The 17,169-nt window shown below is 50.2% G+C and overlaps 1 long non-coding RNA gene across 1 annotated transcript; it reads left to right on the top strand.

Moving 5' to 3' along the window:
* Positions 1 to 1,873: 1,873 nt before the first annotated feature.
* Positions 1,874 to 7,696, top strand: LOC139229664 (uncharacterized). Its single transcript, XR_011587777.1, has 2 exons — positions 1,874 to 1,922; positions 6,225 to 7,696. It is a non-coding gene; the product is annotated as an uncharacterized lncRNA (long non-coding RNA).
* The last annotated feature ends 9,473 nt before the right edge of the window (positions 7,697 to 17,169 follow it).

The raw sequence follows: 17,169 nt of genomic DNA on the forward strand, positions 1-17,169 counted from the left end.
TCTGAACGGAATATATGGAATTAAGGACAGTAAAGTAAACGGGATATATGAAAATGTATAAGCCATGGAAGAATAGCTGGGAGAATGTCAGATTGCAAATAGTGCAACATCAGCATAGCTAACAGTCTTTCTCAAGGTTTCAAGTCACTAAATCCTGCCAATAACATCTAATTGTAACATGAAAGAAATCTGCAGAATTGCAAGGTCTCAGTTAATAGTCACACCACTAGATTGAAACATTTAGAGGCAATGCTTGAGCTTTCATAAAAAACATCTCATATAGATTGACTAATGAGTGGCTGAGTTAGACTGTCAATCCATTAGTATTTTGTTATCTGATTTCAAAACTGTATAACTGTTGACGCTTTACGATGTAACTTCACCTATCCGTAGGGAGTGTGTACGCTCTATCCAGAGAGTATATCTTCTGTCTGATAGGTCTTACTGGCCGGTAATAAAGACTGCTTTGTTCAAAGCACAAGAGGTATTCGATTCAGTAATTTTACTGAACCAGATTGAGGTAAAAGAATCCAGGAATTAACATTTGGTGTCAGAAGTGGGATCTCAACGGACGACTGACGAAAACTTGCGAATTAAGAGCCAGACTAGCCTTGGACGAGACGAGGGGAAAGTGGCCACTGGAGTGAGTATGATTTCAATACTGCTCCAGTTTCCCCCGGTTTCAAAAGTCTGAGGAAAGTGTGGCCACTCGCTGGTTCTCAGGTAGTGTCTGAACGAGATCCAGGACAATCTGGTGAATACCTTTCAAACTTAGAATAGGGATAGAGAGATAGGGAAATTGCGCGATGACGCAAACCAAGCGGCGACTTGGAAAGATAGGTTATAGTTAGAGCTAGATAGGGATAGATGATCAATCATGGATCCAAAAATTAATAGGAAAGAAAAGAGACTCTTGTGAATGTCTGTTTAAATGAGAAATGCTTCTGTGATTTTTACTGTAAAAAAAAAGCTGGGGAGTTGTGGTTTGTTTTATCTCAAACAGAATGAAAGTTTGTTTTAACCCTTCGTAGTGTTGTCCTGTATGTGGGAATTTTAAGAGTGTGAACCTTATTGGATTACGTATATTCGGATGATAAGTTACGGAGCCAGGAAATGCACAAAGGATAGGTTTGTTAAAAGAAAAAAATTACATGGTCCCGGTGGTTAAAAAAAAAGAAAAACTTGTTGAAAGAAAACATTCAGAGAAGGCACAGCAAAGCAAATGAGATGGATTCAAAAGGATTCCAAAAAAAAATTATATTAAATAACACGACCTTGAGGCTGGAACAATTGAGATAACGAAAAGCAGTCCACAGCCTACGTGCCAGACTTCTCTCTAGTTATGAAAAAAAATAACGTACTAAATGTTCTGAGATTTTAAATTATGAGAAAAATTCCACTGCAGTAAAAAAAAAATCACTCCTGTCCAGTTGGCAGAAAAACTCCATTAAATTAGGGCTTTCATTGACTGATTGAATTTAAACTGCGCAGTAACGCGAAAGGATAGGGAAATTTGGAGACTGAAAGAAATTAATTGAGGCTCGTAAGACTTTAGAAAATTAGAAAATTAGGCTCACAGGGAATAAAATGGGGATTTAAATAGAAGATAGGTGTTCAACTCAGGTACGACGTCGACCTTGTATATCACTTGGCCCGTCTAGGCTCTGATTGAATTAAAAAAAAAACCCCCGCAGCAACTCGGAAGGTAGGGCCGACGCGAACGCGCAGCGGCGCAGACGCACAAACAACGCGAGACGCGCAGCGGCGCGAGCGTCCGGCCGAGAGGAGAAGGGCCGAAACGAACGCGCAGGAAAGCGAACGCGCAGTGACGTAGACGCGCAGTACGTAAACGCGCAGTGACGCCAACGCGTAGTGACGTAGAGGCGCAGCAACGCGAATCGCGAAAGTCAGTGCTAATGTCAGTAAGTCTTTGTAAGTCTTAAGTGTTTAGAGTTTTAAGTAAAGTTTTAAGTATTGAAATCGCGCGGCGACGCGGGTAAGTGTTAGAAGTCCTTGTTTATCTTTTAAAGTTTTAAGTATCTTAACTCGCGCGGCGACGCGAGCCACGGGTCGACGCGGATTGCGCGGCGACGTGAACTGCGAGGCGACGTGGTAGTTTAGTATCCTAAATCGCGCGGCGACGCGGGTCAGTGTTAGCATTAGTAAAGTTTGGTTATTTGGAGTTAGTTAAAGTCAGTGTTAGTTTCTGTAAAGTCTGTGTCTATTTTTAAGTTTGTTTAAATTGCACGACGACACGAACGCGTAGCGACACAGTAATACGAGGAGCAGCGTGAAAATGGGTAATCAGTTAGATAAAACCACGGATGCGGATAGTCCGCTACAAAAGCTATGTGAGGAATTCCCTGAAAGAGCTGAAGACTTTAGAAAGTTATCAGGAGCCCTGAATAAATTATTAGGGGATGACCAGTGGCCTCTAGGTGGCACTAGAAGCGTAGAGGTAGCAAAAAAAAAAGCACAGGGATTAATTTGGAGAAGGGGACGAGGAGAAGGGGCTAAAAATTTAATTGCAACCTGGCGACATTATTGTCAGAAATTAAAAGATGCATCACTTCTGTCAAGTTGGCAAACAAATGCTATTAAATTCGGACTTGCATTGACAGAGGGAACACATGTTAAAACTGTAGACGTCTTTAAAAAAAGAATGTGTGCACGAGAAACTTACTAAGAGATCCTCTGGGACCTCTGAGAAAGGTATTGATCAACTACGAGTTAAAATGGCTGGCATTGTGTTAACCGAGGCTGATGATGAAATTGATGAGTGGCCACTGACTCAGCGCCCAACGGCGCCTCCCGCACCCCCTGGCCTCTTGCTCCAGTCCTCTTCCCAACACCCTCCACCTTACACTTCGGCGAGAGGAGTTAGGAACAACCACATATCACCAAAGCAACTAACCCAAACTGACTCCTCATCCTCTGATAGCGATTCGGATCCCCAGTTCACAAGCAATATAGCCGAAAGAACTAGATCTCATATCTCGACATCACAGACAGTCCCGTAAATCTTCTAGTCAATCTACCAGTCCAAGTTGTGAAAAACATAGCAAACACCCCCGCCGATCGAGACGCAGAACTGTCAAGCAGTCAGACAGCTCTGAAACATCCTCCAGCCTAGAAATGATTTCCAAGATCCCAAAGTCCCGACACCAATTCCCTGTCAGACCAATGCCAAACCCTGATGCACAACAAGCTGCAGACCACCCCTCTATAGATGTCTGTGATCTTCAAACAACTATTTGATTGCTCACGCTATCCGGACAAATGGAAAGGGCAGTTAGATATTATTGGCAGGAAAAGAAAGGGGAGGGGGAGGTGCGCCCCCAACCCGAGTCAAGACTGAATACGTGACTAGAAGGGAAGAGCCGCCTCAGATGGAAGGACCAAAACCCGATCCAAGGGGATACCAGATGGAACCGCAGTATTGCGTGCCTGGTTGGGTGAATAAGCAGGGATACGGTTATATCGAACACCCAAATGGCCTGGGCCCTGCTAATTACGGACCACCCTACTGTCCCCGGCCTGGTATGGGAAAAGGTCGGGGCTGGGAAAGGAGAGATGGATGTTTTAATTGTGGGCAGGAAGGACATTGGATTAAAAATTGCCCCTACCATCAGCGTGGAAGAGGAAGAGGAGGGAAAGGAGGGGGGCAAGGGGGGAGAGGAGGATTTTACACTAACTTCTCCCAGAACAACCCCTTTGGTCACTTGTCCCCCAATTGACTACACAGCTTGATTGTACAGGGATCCTCCCCGGACGACGAACCAATGATATCGTTAAAAATTCTGAATGAATGGCAACCCTTTTTGATAGATACGGGAGCCTTCATGTCTTCTGTACAATCAAAGCTTAAACTCCCTGCCTCTACTGAAACACAGGAACTTTCGGGATTCCTGGGACAAATCTCGACATTCCCGGTGTCAGAATTAGTTAAAGTGGGTTACCAAGAAGAATTGATAGAACATCGATTTGTCATCACTACCAATCTGGACTGTAACTTGATGGCTAGAGACCTCCTCTGCAAATTCCAGTTGCATTTGGAGTGTGGAGATGATGGGATTATTGTAAAACAGGAAACCCTTAAGCGGCAGTATTATACCACTAGAACCCCTCAGTGGTGGTCTCTGGACCTGCCGCAGGCACCCTATCACGTGACCCTAGCATACGATCCCAGTGGAAAGAATCAGGACCTGCAGAACTTTTATCAGGATCACGAAGGGGAAATGAAGGGAATTCTATTAAGGGCTAGAGTGACTGGACTGGAAAGAGAGGCAGATTTTGTGGAAGTGGATAAGAATCTGTGGAAACAGCCCCTAACAATGGCACCGCATATTGCTCGTGAAGTATTAGCCCCTCACCATGCTAAAGATTTGGGAGTTATGGTACGCAAGGCCATAGATGAGGCTGACCCTACCAGCCGGGATGTGCAAATCGTAAAACATGGCCGAACAGTCCAATTTCATGGGGACCCCGAGAAGGTCTTAACGACTCTACAGCATCATACTGGCTCGGACATACCTGACTATGTGGATCCTCATGTGTGGGCAGAGAACCCCTCCCAAGTGGGTTATACTCCCATTGATCCGATTGAGATCCCAGTGCAGGGCAATGTGGACTGGCCCTCTATCCGACAGAACCCACTCAAATCACAGGCAATCCTAAACTGACCTTTCGGCACTGTACTGCAATTAATCCGGCCTGTATTCTTACTGAGCCACCCCAAGATGAGTAAGAACCCAGTCATGATTGCTTATCTTTAATTTAAGAGGCCACATCAGTCAGGGAAGATTTAGTTGATGTACCAATGGAAGATCCAGACTGTATTCTTACTGAGCCAACCCAAGATGAGGAAGAACCCAGTCATGATTGTTTATGTATGTTGACCGAAGTACTTCTATTAATCCAGAAGATACACGAATCTCAGGATACGCCATAGTAAACCAGGAGAATCAGGTCTTGGAATCTGCCGCTTTTGAAACCGCCTATTCTGCTCAACAAGCTGAACTATTCGCCCTCACCCGAGCCTGTATCTTGGCCAAAGATCTCAAAGTCAATATCTATACCGACTCTAGGTATGTCTTTGGGGTGGTCCATGATTTCGGACAATTATGGAAAAATAGGGGATTCCTAACCTCGCAAGGGAATGAGATATCTCATAAACAGTTAGTATCTGATTTGTTGCAAGCCCTCATGTTCCCCAAACGCATTGCCATTGTCAAATGTACCACCCATACTACCGGAAATTCTCTGGTTGATGTAGGGAATCGTTGTCCTGACCAAGAGGCCAAACAGGCCTCTCGTGACCAACAGATGGTAGTGCCCAAAATTATGAGTCAGACTAAAAATCCTGCGAAGGATAAGTTAGCCTCGGAAAAACCAATGCCAACCATCCAAGATGTTATAAAAGCACAGGAGGACGCTCCTGAAAAAGATAAACTGTTGTGGAAATATTATGCATGTACTTATGACAATGTTTCTAAACTCTGGACCACTCCCGCGGAACAGACTTGCATGTCTGACGAGTTGGCCTCATGGGTTATAGAATGTCTGCATTTTGCTACTCATTGTGGAGCAAGGGCAACAAGTGATACGCTTTTGGCTACTTGGGGGCACCCTAGACTCCAGGCGCTCACCCAGAAACCAATAGTCGTTGCCTGGTTGGCCAGCAACATAATCCAGGGAAGGGAGTCCCCTGTGATTGAGGTAAAACGCCCCTACCCGAAGGTCCCTTTGAGACATTTCAGTTGGACTACATTGAGTTGCAAAAAGTTCAGTGTTACAAATATGTGGTAGTAATAGTAGATGTGTTTGGCAGATGGATTGAAGCCTACCCTAACCTGGACAATAAGACTCAGACTGTTGTTAAGGTGTTAATGAGGGAAATTGTTCCTAGATATGAGATCTCAGCTAGACTGATGACCACCTATGTTCTTTCTCTGACTCAGGCTCTGCGACTAGTTCACAACCAGGTTCAAGATGCTCACCTCGACCTCCCAGTTTTACCCGAATTGTCCCTCGTGGCACCAGGGAAGTAAAGATTCGGAAGGGATTAGAGCCACAATGGGAGGGGCCTTTTTAGGTGTCACTCACTACCCCCCACTGCAGCCAAGGTTGAGGGGAAAAGTGCCTGGGTTCACCTGCATTACTGCAAGCCACACCCTCTAACAAACCTATTTTACTGGTTATTCTAACTCCTGTTTCTGTTCCAGACTTCCTCTTCTCCATAGCTGAACAAGGCCGTTGGCATCCTAAATTGGAACGTGGACCAGTTTGAACTTTTACCCGTAGTGATAGACAGCCAGCTACACCGACGGTGACCTGAGAAGAGAGACGGGAAAACTGAACTCTTTTAATCAGCAAAATAATTGGACTATTTATCTGAATCCTGAGCCATAAGATGAGACTGTGTCTGTATGCCACTGTCTGCATAATAGTGTTGATATATGACAGTTTTGGCGCACGGGAAGGAAGACAAAGGCGAGAGCTCCATGTAAACACCTTTTTGTATATATCTTACGTTTATGCGGAAAAAGGGCACTTCACTAGATGCTGGGTGTGTTCACATATCCCTATACATTCCAAAGGGGGAGTTCCTTTGCGCACCGTTCCACTGACCCTAACTGAGACTGTTAGATGGATTCAAAGAAACGATATTGGAACAGGTAGCTAACCGCACTGCTGAGGCTCTGGAGGGCATCACAGCTGAAATGGTAGCGATAAGGACCGTAGCATTACAAAACCGAATGGCCCTCGATTACCTGTTAGTTGAGAAAGGGGGAACGTGTGCCCTGATAGGATCTGAATGTTGCACTTACATTCCTGATAGTTCAGAAAACATAACCCACCTTGCCGATCACATAAGGAGGGAGGTGAAGAAGTTATCCACACCAGCAAAAGAACTTAGCAGGTTTGATTGGTTTCTGGGTGGATCTTGGAGATCCTATCTAATACATGGCGCAATTGTTCTCATCATAATAATTACCTGCTGTTTGATTGTTGGTTGCCTTAACCTCTGCTGTAAAGTAATGACAAGGTTAACAGACCCTCTTGTGGTCAAGGGTTCCCGGGTTATGATCCAACAAACTAGAGAACTACTCAACAATAATATGATTCTGGAAAGGGAGTGCGAACGGATGAATGCAATACTCCTAGAATGATTCTAAATGTTATCATAGAATGATAAAAGGAGGGATGTGGATATCTGAACGGAATATATGGAATTAAGGACAGTAAAGTAAACGGGATATATGAAAATGTATAAGCCATGGAAGAATAGCTGGGAGAATGTCAGATTGCAAATAGTGCAACATCAGCATAGCTAACAGTCTTTCTCAAGGTTTCAAGTCACTAAATCCTGCCAATAACATCTAATTGTAACATGAAAGAAATCTGCAGAATTGCAAGGTCTCAGTTAATAGTCACACCACTAGATTGAAACATTTAGAGGCAATGCTTGTGCTTTCATAAAAAACATCTCATATAGATTGACTAATGAGTGGCTGAGTTAGACTGTCAATCCATTTGTATTTTGTTATCTGATTTCAAAACTGTATAACTGTTGACGCTTTACGATGTAACTTCACCTATCCGTAGGGAGTGTGTACGCTCTATCCAGAGAGTATATCTTCTGTCTGATAGGTCTTACTGGCCGGTAATAAAGACTGCTTTGTTCAAAGCACAAGAGGTATTCGACTCAGTAATTTTACTGAACCAGATTGAGGTAAAAGAATCCAGGAATTAACAAAGGTTATATTATTTGAATGGGGAGAAATTACAACATGCTGCGGTGCAGAGGGACCTGGGGGGTCCTTCTCCATGAAACTCTTTTTGGGGAAAACAAAAACATTAAATCGTGGCCCCCCGATCTGGGGGACGCACCAAACATTTACAACGCCCATTTTTTGGATTTTTTTTTGTGTTTTTTTTAAAGTTTTTTTTTGGGCACTAAAATCATATTATTTTTTTCTCTAAGTACCCCCTATAAAAGGGGAGGGGGACACTAAAAAACACTGGCAATTAAAAACAAATTAAACTTTAAAACATAAAATCAAATTCAAATTTGGTTGCCGGGCGTGATGATGCACTCCAGTCCCTCCGGTGCCCACCTCTCGCGGAAGGCCGCGAGCGTACCGGTGGACACCGCGTGCTCCATCTCCAAGGACACCCTGGCGCGGATGTACGCGTGGAAGAGAGGCAGGCAGTCAGGTTGAACGACCCCCTCGACCGCCCGCTGCCTGGACCGGCTGATGGCACCCTTGGCCGTGCCCAGGGGCAGTCCTACGAGGAGGCCCTCGGACCTACCCGCTCCCCTCCGCACAGGAGCGTGGGACTGAAGTGCAGCCAGAATTTCAGGAGCAGCCCCTTTAAATAACAAAACAGGGGCTGCAACCTCGTGCACTCAATAAAAACATGGAACACGGACTCTTCCAGACCGCAGAAATTGCAGGCGGCCTGGGAGCCCGTGAACCGTCTTAAAAATTTATTGCACGGGACTGCTCCGTGCACCACCCTCCAGGCCAAGTCCCCGATAAATAGTGGGAGGACCCCCGCATAGAGTGCCCTCCATCGGCGACCCCCGCCTCCTCCGGACGGGAAGATGGTACGCCATGGCGTGTCCGGATGGCAGGCGAGGATGGCAAAGTTGAGAGTGTGCAGGTGCAGCCCGTACAGGAAACCCCTCCGCGCGGAACTGAAAGGTACGGAAGGGATTTCCCCGAGGCGGCTCAAGTTGTGAGGCGCCGGCCCCCGAGGGAGGTTCCGGGGTTTGGCGCCGATGAGGAATTCCGTCCGGACGGGAGTCAGTTCGGACGGGATCTCCCCACGTGCTTGAGCCTCCTCGATGCACCTAACGGAGTCGGGGCCCAGAGCTCTTTTTAGCGACTCGATGGCATCGGCCGCGCGGCGGACGTTGGCAGAATTTAGGCGCCGCGCCAGCGTGTCTGGCGCCATCCAGCCTGCTCCTCCGCCATCGAGCAGGTCCCTGACCCTGGTCACCTCACCAGCCACAGCCCTCTCGTCCGACCGCCACCCAAAACCTCGGTCGTGGATTCCCGAGCAGCGGCTCCTGCAGGACGGCCGCCACTCCAGCCGGTGGAGAGCTGCACTTGGTGGAGACTTTGTTCCAGACCCTGATGAGTTCCTTGTAAAAGACAGGCAGCTCCCGGAGGGCGGTCCTGACGCCCCCCACACTCACAAACAGGAGCTGCGTGTTGTAGTTGAGGCCGTGCTGCTGGCGGAAGAAATACATCGCCAGAGCACGCCACCTAGGAGGGGGCTCAACGTAAAGGTATCTCTGCAGGGTCTGAAGACGGAAAGTCGCGAGCTGGGCACTGACGCACACCAACGACAGACCGCCCTCCCTAAGCGGGAGACTCAAGACAGCGGCAGAGACCCAGTGCTTCCTGTTGTTCCAGAAGAAGTCCACCAGCTTCTTCTGTATCTTGGCGACAAACGCAGGGGGAGGGGTCAAAGTGACCAGCCGGTACCACAACATTGCGGCCACCAGCTGGTTTATGACTGGCGCTCGACCCCTGTAGGACAGCACTCGGAGCAGTCCTGTCCAACGCCCTAGGCGAGCGGCGACCTTGGCCTCCAGCTCCTGCCAGTTCGCCGGCCAGGCTTCCTCGTCGGGGCTAAGGAAGACTCCCAGATAGAGGAGATGGGTCGTGCTCCAGGCAAAAGGCCTGAGCTCCTCCGGCAGGGAGTCCACCCACCACTGACCCACCAGGAGTCCGAAACATTTTTCCCAGTTGATCCTGGCGGAGGACGCGGCCGAGTACATCTGGCACTCACGCATCCTCCGCAGGTCAGCGGGATCCTCTACCGCGAGGAGCACGTCATCGGCGTAAGCCGAGAGGACGACCTCCATGCCCGGCCCTTGCAGAGCCAGTCCCATCAACCTCGTCCGCAGGAGGCGCAGGAAAGGCTCCACGCAGACGGCATATAACTGGCCGGACATGGGGCATCCCTGGCGCACCCCTCTCCCAAAGCGAAGGGGCGCCGTCAAGGACCCGTTAACCTTAATCAGACACTCCGCGGCAGCGTAGAAAAGTCAGATCCCGGCGACGAAATGCGTCCCGAACCCGAAAGCGCGCAGAGTTCCGAGCAGATAGTCGTGATCCACCCTGTCGAACGCCTTCTCTTGATCGAGGGATAGGAAGGCGACAGACAGACCAGCCTCCTGGGAATAATGGATGAGGTCCCGGACCAGATGGATGTTATCGTGGATTGTCCGGCCCGGGACCGTGTAGGACTGGTCGGGGTGGATCATGTGGTCCAGCACGGCGCCAAGGCGAGCAGACATCGCCCTGGCGAAGATTTTGTAGTCCGTGCTGAGGAGGGAGACCGGGCGCCAGTTCTTAAGGAGGCGGAGATCGCCCTTCTTAGGCAGCAGGTCGATGACTGCCCTGCGCCAAGAGAGGGGCATCTCCCCGGTCGCCAGATTTTCCCCCAGGACCCGCGCGTAGTCGCCCCCCAGGACGTCCCAGAACGCCCTGTGGAACTCCACGGTCAGCCCGTCCAGCCCCGGGGCTTTTCCCCTCGAGAGCCGGGCGAGGGCGCCGGTCAGCTCCACCAGGCTTAGCGGAGCTTCCAGATTATCGGCGCCCTCCGGGCCGACCTTCGGCAGGTCCACCCACAAAACTCTACGTGCTTCCTCGCTGGACAGCTCCGGAGAGAACAGAGCCCCGTAATATTCACGGGCCCTGTTGTTGACGCCCTCCGGATCCGAGACGAGAGAGCCGTCGTTGGCCAGCAGCGTCAAGAGCTGCTTACGGACATTCTGTCTTTTTTCCAGCGAGTAGAAGAAGGGGGAGCCGCGGTCCAGATCCCGCAGGAACCGGATCCGCGACCTCACGAACGCGCCTCGGGACCCGACAAGCTGCAGGTCCTTCAGCGCGGCCTTCCTCTAGATCTTCTCCCGCGTCCCCCACTGAGTCCCCGTCCTCCCCCGGGATGTCGCCGCCAGCTGCCGGCCCGTCGACCGCACGAGGTACGGCAAACGGCCTGGCCGCTCCTTCTGGCCCTGGCTCTGCCCCGATCCCACCCCCAGGATCGTCGGCAGAGAAGTCCCCACTGGGCTCCTTTAAAAGTGGTGCTGAGTCGGGAAGCGACAGCGGAAGGGGGTCCTCCCCCACCCCAGGAGCCGGGGAACACGGAGAGACCTGGTCTAGGAAATTCTCCAGGTCCACCAAGTCCCTCAGCTCCAAAGTAGGGGGCGAGGGTTGTTGTTCTTCCCCTTCCCCGCCGCCACCCCCCGGCCCAGCGTGTAGAGTATCGTTAAAATTAATCATATTTTCAGTTTCTTCCGGGCCGAGCGACTCCCGGGGGAAGTTAGTTAATAGCTGGGCGGGCTCAGGTTCGGCCTTTTCGGCCCCGCCCGCCTCAGTCCCCGGGACGCTCGACCCGGCGGCTACGCATTCCTCCGCTGGCCCCACGTCCCCCACGACAGGCAGATCTTTCACGCCATCCCCGGGAGGCAGAGGCTGGGCAGCCTCGACTGCCTCACCCTCCCCGGGGACAGATTCCTCCCGCCTACGGCGCAATTTGGGGGCGCCGGTGGGGGACGCGGGACACGCGGCGGGCACCGACTCCTCCGCGGAGGGATGTTGTTCCCCCTCCGCCTCATTGGAGCGGTGCCTCCTTTTGTTCCTGGGGCGGAGCGGAGGCAGGGAGACCTCCATGTCTGCCGAGGCCTCCCGCTCCACTCCCCCCTTTTCCTTATCTTGCCCGCGCCCGAACCCCTCTGCGGTATTGGTAGAGTGCTTGGGCACGGGCTCAGGGCACCCCACGCTCGCCGGTGACGGGGTTGGGATGAGCGTGATAAACAAATTGTCTGGCGCACCGAGGGGACCCGCCTCCAGATGTTTCGCCTTCTTCCGCGCCTTCCTTCCGATCGGACGCTCTCCCTCCCCCCCCGCCGGAGGCCGTGAAAACAAAGGCCCCCCGACGATGCCCGCGCACCCACAGCTCCCGGCACGCGGATGCTACTAGGGGGAGGGGTGGTGGCGGCGCCAGTCTTGGCTGCCCTCGGTGGTTTGGCGACGGGGCAGTTCTTACGAACATGCCCCACCTCCCTACAGGCATGGCACCGCACGCCGTCCGACGTCCAGAAGACGCGGTAGGCAGTCCCCTCGTGCACTACATTAAAATTACCTTCCGTCGTCTCCTCCCGCGCCAGCTGGACAAAAAGCTGGCGGTGGAAGAAGACGTGGCGCAGGCTGTTCTCTCTGAGGCCGAGCGGTATGGGTTAATCCCCGACCTTACCTCCCCCAGTTGGTGTAGGTGAGGGAGGAGGAGCTCAGCGGGAACAAAGGGCGGGACGTTAGAAATGATGACCCTCTACGCGGTGGCCTCGAGAGGGTCCACCGGCAGGAACGTGCCACCCACCGTGAGCCCCTTTTCAAGGGCCAGGGACACCGCCCGCTCCTACCCCACGAAGAACACAGCCTTCCCAGACATCTTGGAGGCTGCGACAATGGCCGAGGGGCCGACTACCCCAGCCATCGCCCGCACGCACTCCTCGATGCTCATTGTGGGGTGAGTGTAGCTCTTGACCCCGTGTTTTTTTGTAATCAATCTGAAAGGTGGTAGGGCAGCAGGAGGCGCAGGACGCGCCGTGGATGTCAACGCTGCCTGCGCATATGTCTTTGCTGACCCTGCCACCGGCGTGGATGGAGTCGCCATCACAGGGTCCCTTTAAGGGCCACACCCACCCCAAAGTCACAGGCCTTAGTGTTCTTTAATTGGCCTCATTGGTGTTTTGAGCAGAGGGAGTTCTTAATGGGGCACACCTCTCCCCTAAATAACGAATGGGGAGGGGCCTTGCTCCCTCTGCTCAGTTGTCTTAATTTAATTTTAAGGAGGAAAGGGGCTCTCAGAGAGAGAGGGGAGAGGCAGAGAGAGAGAGAAAGAGAGAGGGGGGTGTGAAAGAGGGAGTCTGCGAGGGCAGGTCTCCCCTCACAGCGATGGGTGGGTGTTTTTCTTGGGGTGCACTCCCCAGATGATGGAAAAAAAGCAAACACAGTCTTTGCGGATGGTCTTCGGGTGGGGGGAGAAGATGTCTTCACCTGGGGTAGCTAGAGCCACCCAGGCACACACTCCCAACGATGTTAAATAGTGTACTTAAATACTCTTCAGCCAGGTAGCTCCAGCTATCCCATGCTAGGTAATGGGGGAGGGTGTGTGGGGCCTAGCTGTAAGCAAGACCCCCACACACACTTCCACACACACACACCCCCCGCGATGTTCCGGCCCTCGAGTGGTCTTCTTTCCTCCCCCCACCAATACAACAAAGTCTTTTAGGGGAATGCACCAAAACACACCCACCTTTGGTTGTTGAAGTTTCTCTCTCCTTCCACACTGGATGGTGTTTTTTTCTTTCCGGTTGTTGTTCTTTTCCCTCTCTCTCCCCAACTCTCTGTAGCAGTAATAAAGTTGTTGAATTTGCAGCTCTCCTCCTCTCCCTCTAGATGGATTAAAATTGTAGAATGCCCCTTCCTCCTCTTCCTGGGCTGGTCTCAGGTCTCTCAAAGGCCTTCCAGACAGGAGCAAAAACAGGTAGCTCCTTCCCTCACTGCTCCAGGCTCCAACTGAATAGGCCACGCCTCCAAAGCTCCACCATTGGTCCTTGTGCATGAACTCCCAAAAAGTTAGTTTGCAGGTGCAGCAGGTAATCAGGAAGGCGAATGGAATGTTGGCCTTCATTGCGAGAGGGATGGAGTACAAAAGCAAGGAGGTCCTGCTGCAACTGTATAGGGTATTGCTGAGCCTGCACCTGGAGTACTGCGTGCAGTTTTGGTCACCTTACTTAAGGAAGGATATACTAGCTTTGGAGGGCGTACAGAGACGATTCACTAGGCTGATTCCGGAGATGAGGGGGTTACCTTATGATGATAGATTGAGTAGACTGGGTCTTTACTCGTTGGAGTTCAGAAGGATGAGGGGTGATCTTATAGAAACATTTAAAATAATGAAAGGGATAGACAAGATAGAGGCAGAGAGGTTGTTTCCACTGGTCAGGGAGTCTAGAACTAGGGGGCACAGCCTCAAAATACAGGGGAGCCAATTTAAAACCGAGTTGAGAAGGAATTTCTTCTCCCAGAGAAACATAGAAACATAGAAAATGAGGGTTGTGAATCTGTGGAATTCTCTGCCAAGGAAGCAGTTGAGGCTAGCTCATTGAATGTATTCAAGTCACAGATAGATAGATTTTTAACCAATAAGGGAATTAAGGGTTACGGGCAGCGGGCGGGTAAGTGGAGCTGAGTCCACGGCCAGATCAGCCATGATCTTGTTGAATGGCGGAGCAGGCTCGAGGGGCTCGATGGCCTACTCCTGTTCCGAATTCTTATGTTCTTATGTTCTTATTATGATTTGTGTCAGATACTGGAAGTGAACATCAGTGTTACACAGACACAGGGACTGTCACACCCACACACGGCAACTCATTCCCGGGAGGGAGCAATGTGGGAGCAGGTTAGTTCAGTGACAACAACAGAACCGCCCCGGAATAGACAAAACAATCGGTTTAAATCAGCTTCCAAATGTTCAGCAAATGCTGCATTTATTTCAGTTCTGATCGGTTATTTAGTGACTGTGTGAAGTTTCACTGAACTGACCCACAATATAATCCTCACTTTCAGAAATATCAGTCCGTCTTTTTGCTCCATCTGTTTCTGTAACTTTGAGAGCTCCTCCTGAATAGAATTTAAATTCTCTTGAATTTCCCGAAGGTTTTTCTCCATTGTTTCTACAATCTTCCCCTCTTGTTCCCTGAGATCCCGGATTAAACGCTGCTCTTTCTCAGTGAGAATCTGGTGCATTTTAGTGAACTCGGATGTGATGCGGGTCTGCAGACTGCTCGACTGTTCCGACCAAATGAAATGTGAAACATAATTAATGTCCCGCGATAGAGGGAACAAAACTAACCGAGATCCCAGAAAATCAGCTCAGGGAGACCTTCCCCTAACTCCGGAAATCTGCTGTTTCTGTTTTAATTCCGTCTCTAGAGCCGCCGATTCCTTCTCTGTGAGAGAATCTAAGGAAGATTTCAGCCGATCCTGGGATTGGGAGAAAATCACAGAATTAAAGTGTTAGATTGTCGGCCGTTAAACATTAAATATTTAAACCCAACCGGCAAGTTCCGAGCGCGAGCCTCTTTCAACCGGAATCATGTCCGCAAACCCCGCCTCCCAGCGGCGCTAATTGGTCAGTGGCGGCCTGTTAGGAGCTCTCGTGGAAGCGGATTGGCCGGCGTGCCTCTCACTCAGAGTGAAGGAGGCGGGTTTCCGGGGCGGGGCACTGCTGCGGTAAGCGGATTGGTCGGAGTGCCTGTCACTCAGAGTGAGGGAGGCGGGTTTCCGGGGCGGGCCCGGGCCTCAGTCGGAGTCGGACTCGGAGCTCGGGCAGTGTGTTTGGGCCGAGCGCCAGTGACGCCGCGCTGGGCCCTTGTCTCGGAGAGTTGGAGCCGGTGGGAGCGGCTCACGGCGGCCGCCGCCTGCTTTTATACTCCGGGGGGGGTTTATTTCACACTTTGGATTCTTCTTGTTATTATTCACTCGGGGGGAGCCGGGGCGTCATGGCAACGGGTTTGGTGAGCGAGGTGGACAGTCGCTTCTTCCCCGGGAACTTGCTGAGCGGTGGCGGGGGTAAGGGGGTTGCGGAAGAGGGTGACTGGGGGGTGGGAGGGTCAGGAGGATGAGGGAGGGTCAGGAGGATGAGGGGGGTGTCACCATGTCTCTATTGTCAGCACCTAGAATCATAGACACACAGCACAGGAGGGGGCCATTCTGCCCATTGTGCCTGTGCTGGCTCTTTGAAAGAGCTGTCCCATTAGTCTCACTCCCTGCTCTTTCCCCAGGGCCCTGTGAATGTCTCCTACTCAACTATTTATCCAAATCCCTTTTGCAAGTTATTATTGAATCTGCTTTCACCGCCCTTTCAGGCAGGGCAGTCCTGTCATTTAGCCCTTCCTGCTCCTCCAGTAACTTTTGTCATTTATCTTCAATGTGCACAGACCTATCTCATCATCATTACCACACTCATCACCACCCACCTCCCGACAGCCAGAATCTCCCTGCATCCCACCAACTGCATCTTTGTCCTAACCATGTTCTCTGGCTTCTGAACTGCTTCTTCCTCCATGACTTGTTCTTCTGTATTACGAGTTAGTGCTTGATCTAATTGAATGCTGGAACAGGCTCGAGGGTCTGAATGGCCGACTCCTGTTCCTATGTTCCTATATCTCTCTACATTGTGTCTTTACAAGCATTCTTCCTGCCGTCACTGTATTCTCTATTATCTTATGTCCTCAGTTTCCTCCAGCACTTATTTCTGTTTCTTGCTACCCCTGTACCTGTTGCAAAAATTCCTGTCACAGGTTCCCAGTGACTCGCCCTCAATATTGAGTACGAGCCCATCCACTTCACTAAACTCTGACTCAATTAGTCCAATACTATCCATTGGTCTTTACTAATTAGCTTTCCAATCGTTTCCTTTGATTAGTTCCCTTCCGCTCCTCTGAAAGACCCAGACATTTTCCTTCAGGTTTTGGGCAGCTGAGATCAGCGAGTTGCTCCACACTTTACTATTGACTCTCGAGCTCTTTCATGCTGCAAAGTCGAGCCTTGTTTAGTCTGTTTGAGCACTGCCAGCGGTCTGCTGTGCGTTAACATTTGTGTTTCTGTCTATTTCAGGAGAGTCCTCCAAAAATAACTGAACAACATTATACAGTAGCATATTGAAGAGCTGGTTTTATTTTCTATTTAATATTTCATATTTACATTATTAGTGAAGACAACCATCAGCCAAACATAGTGGAAGGCAGCCTGTCTCTGAACACAAAGGGCCCACTCAGTATAGTGTGGAGGCATGTAATGGACATTGTCAACCCTGGTACTGAGGGCCTTTCCTGTTTCTTACTTAACCAGTAAAACCCTCAATAAGGGGTACATCTTAAGAATACCAGATACAAGTACAAGAATGGAAATATTATCCATACCCAGTTCAAATACGAAAATAAATGAAATGGCAGCACGCAATGTGTGATTCATGATTAATAATGCAACAATCAAATAATAATAGACTATTTTAGAAGCAATCAGCCATTATAATTCATTCATTATCAAACCAAAACAGTGATTTAAATCATTAACC

The sequence above is a fragment of the Pristiophorus japonicus genome, chromosome 19 (assembly GCF_044704955.1).
Source record: "Pristiophorus japonicus isolate sPriJap1 chromosome 19, sPriJap1.hap1, whole genome shotgun sequence".
NCBI lineage: Eukaryota > Metazoa > Chordata > Chondrichthyes > Pristiophoridae > Pristiophorus > Pristiophorus japonicus.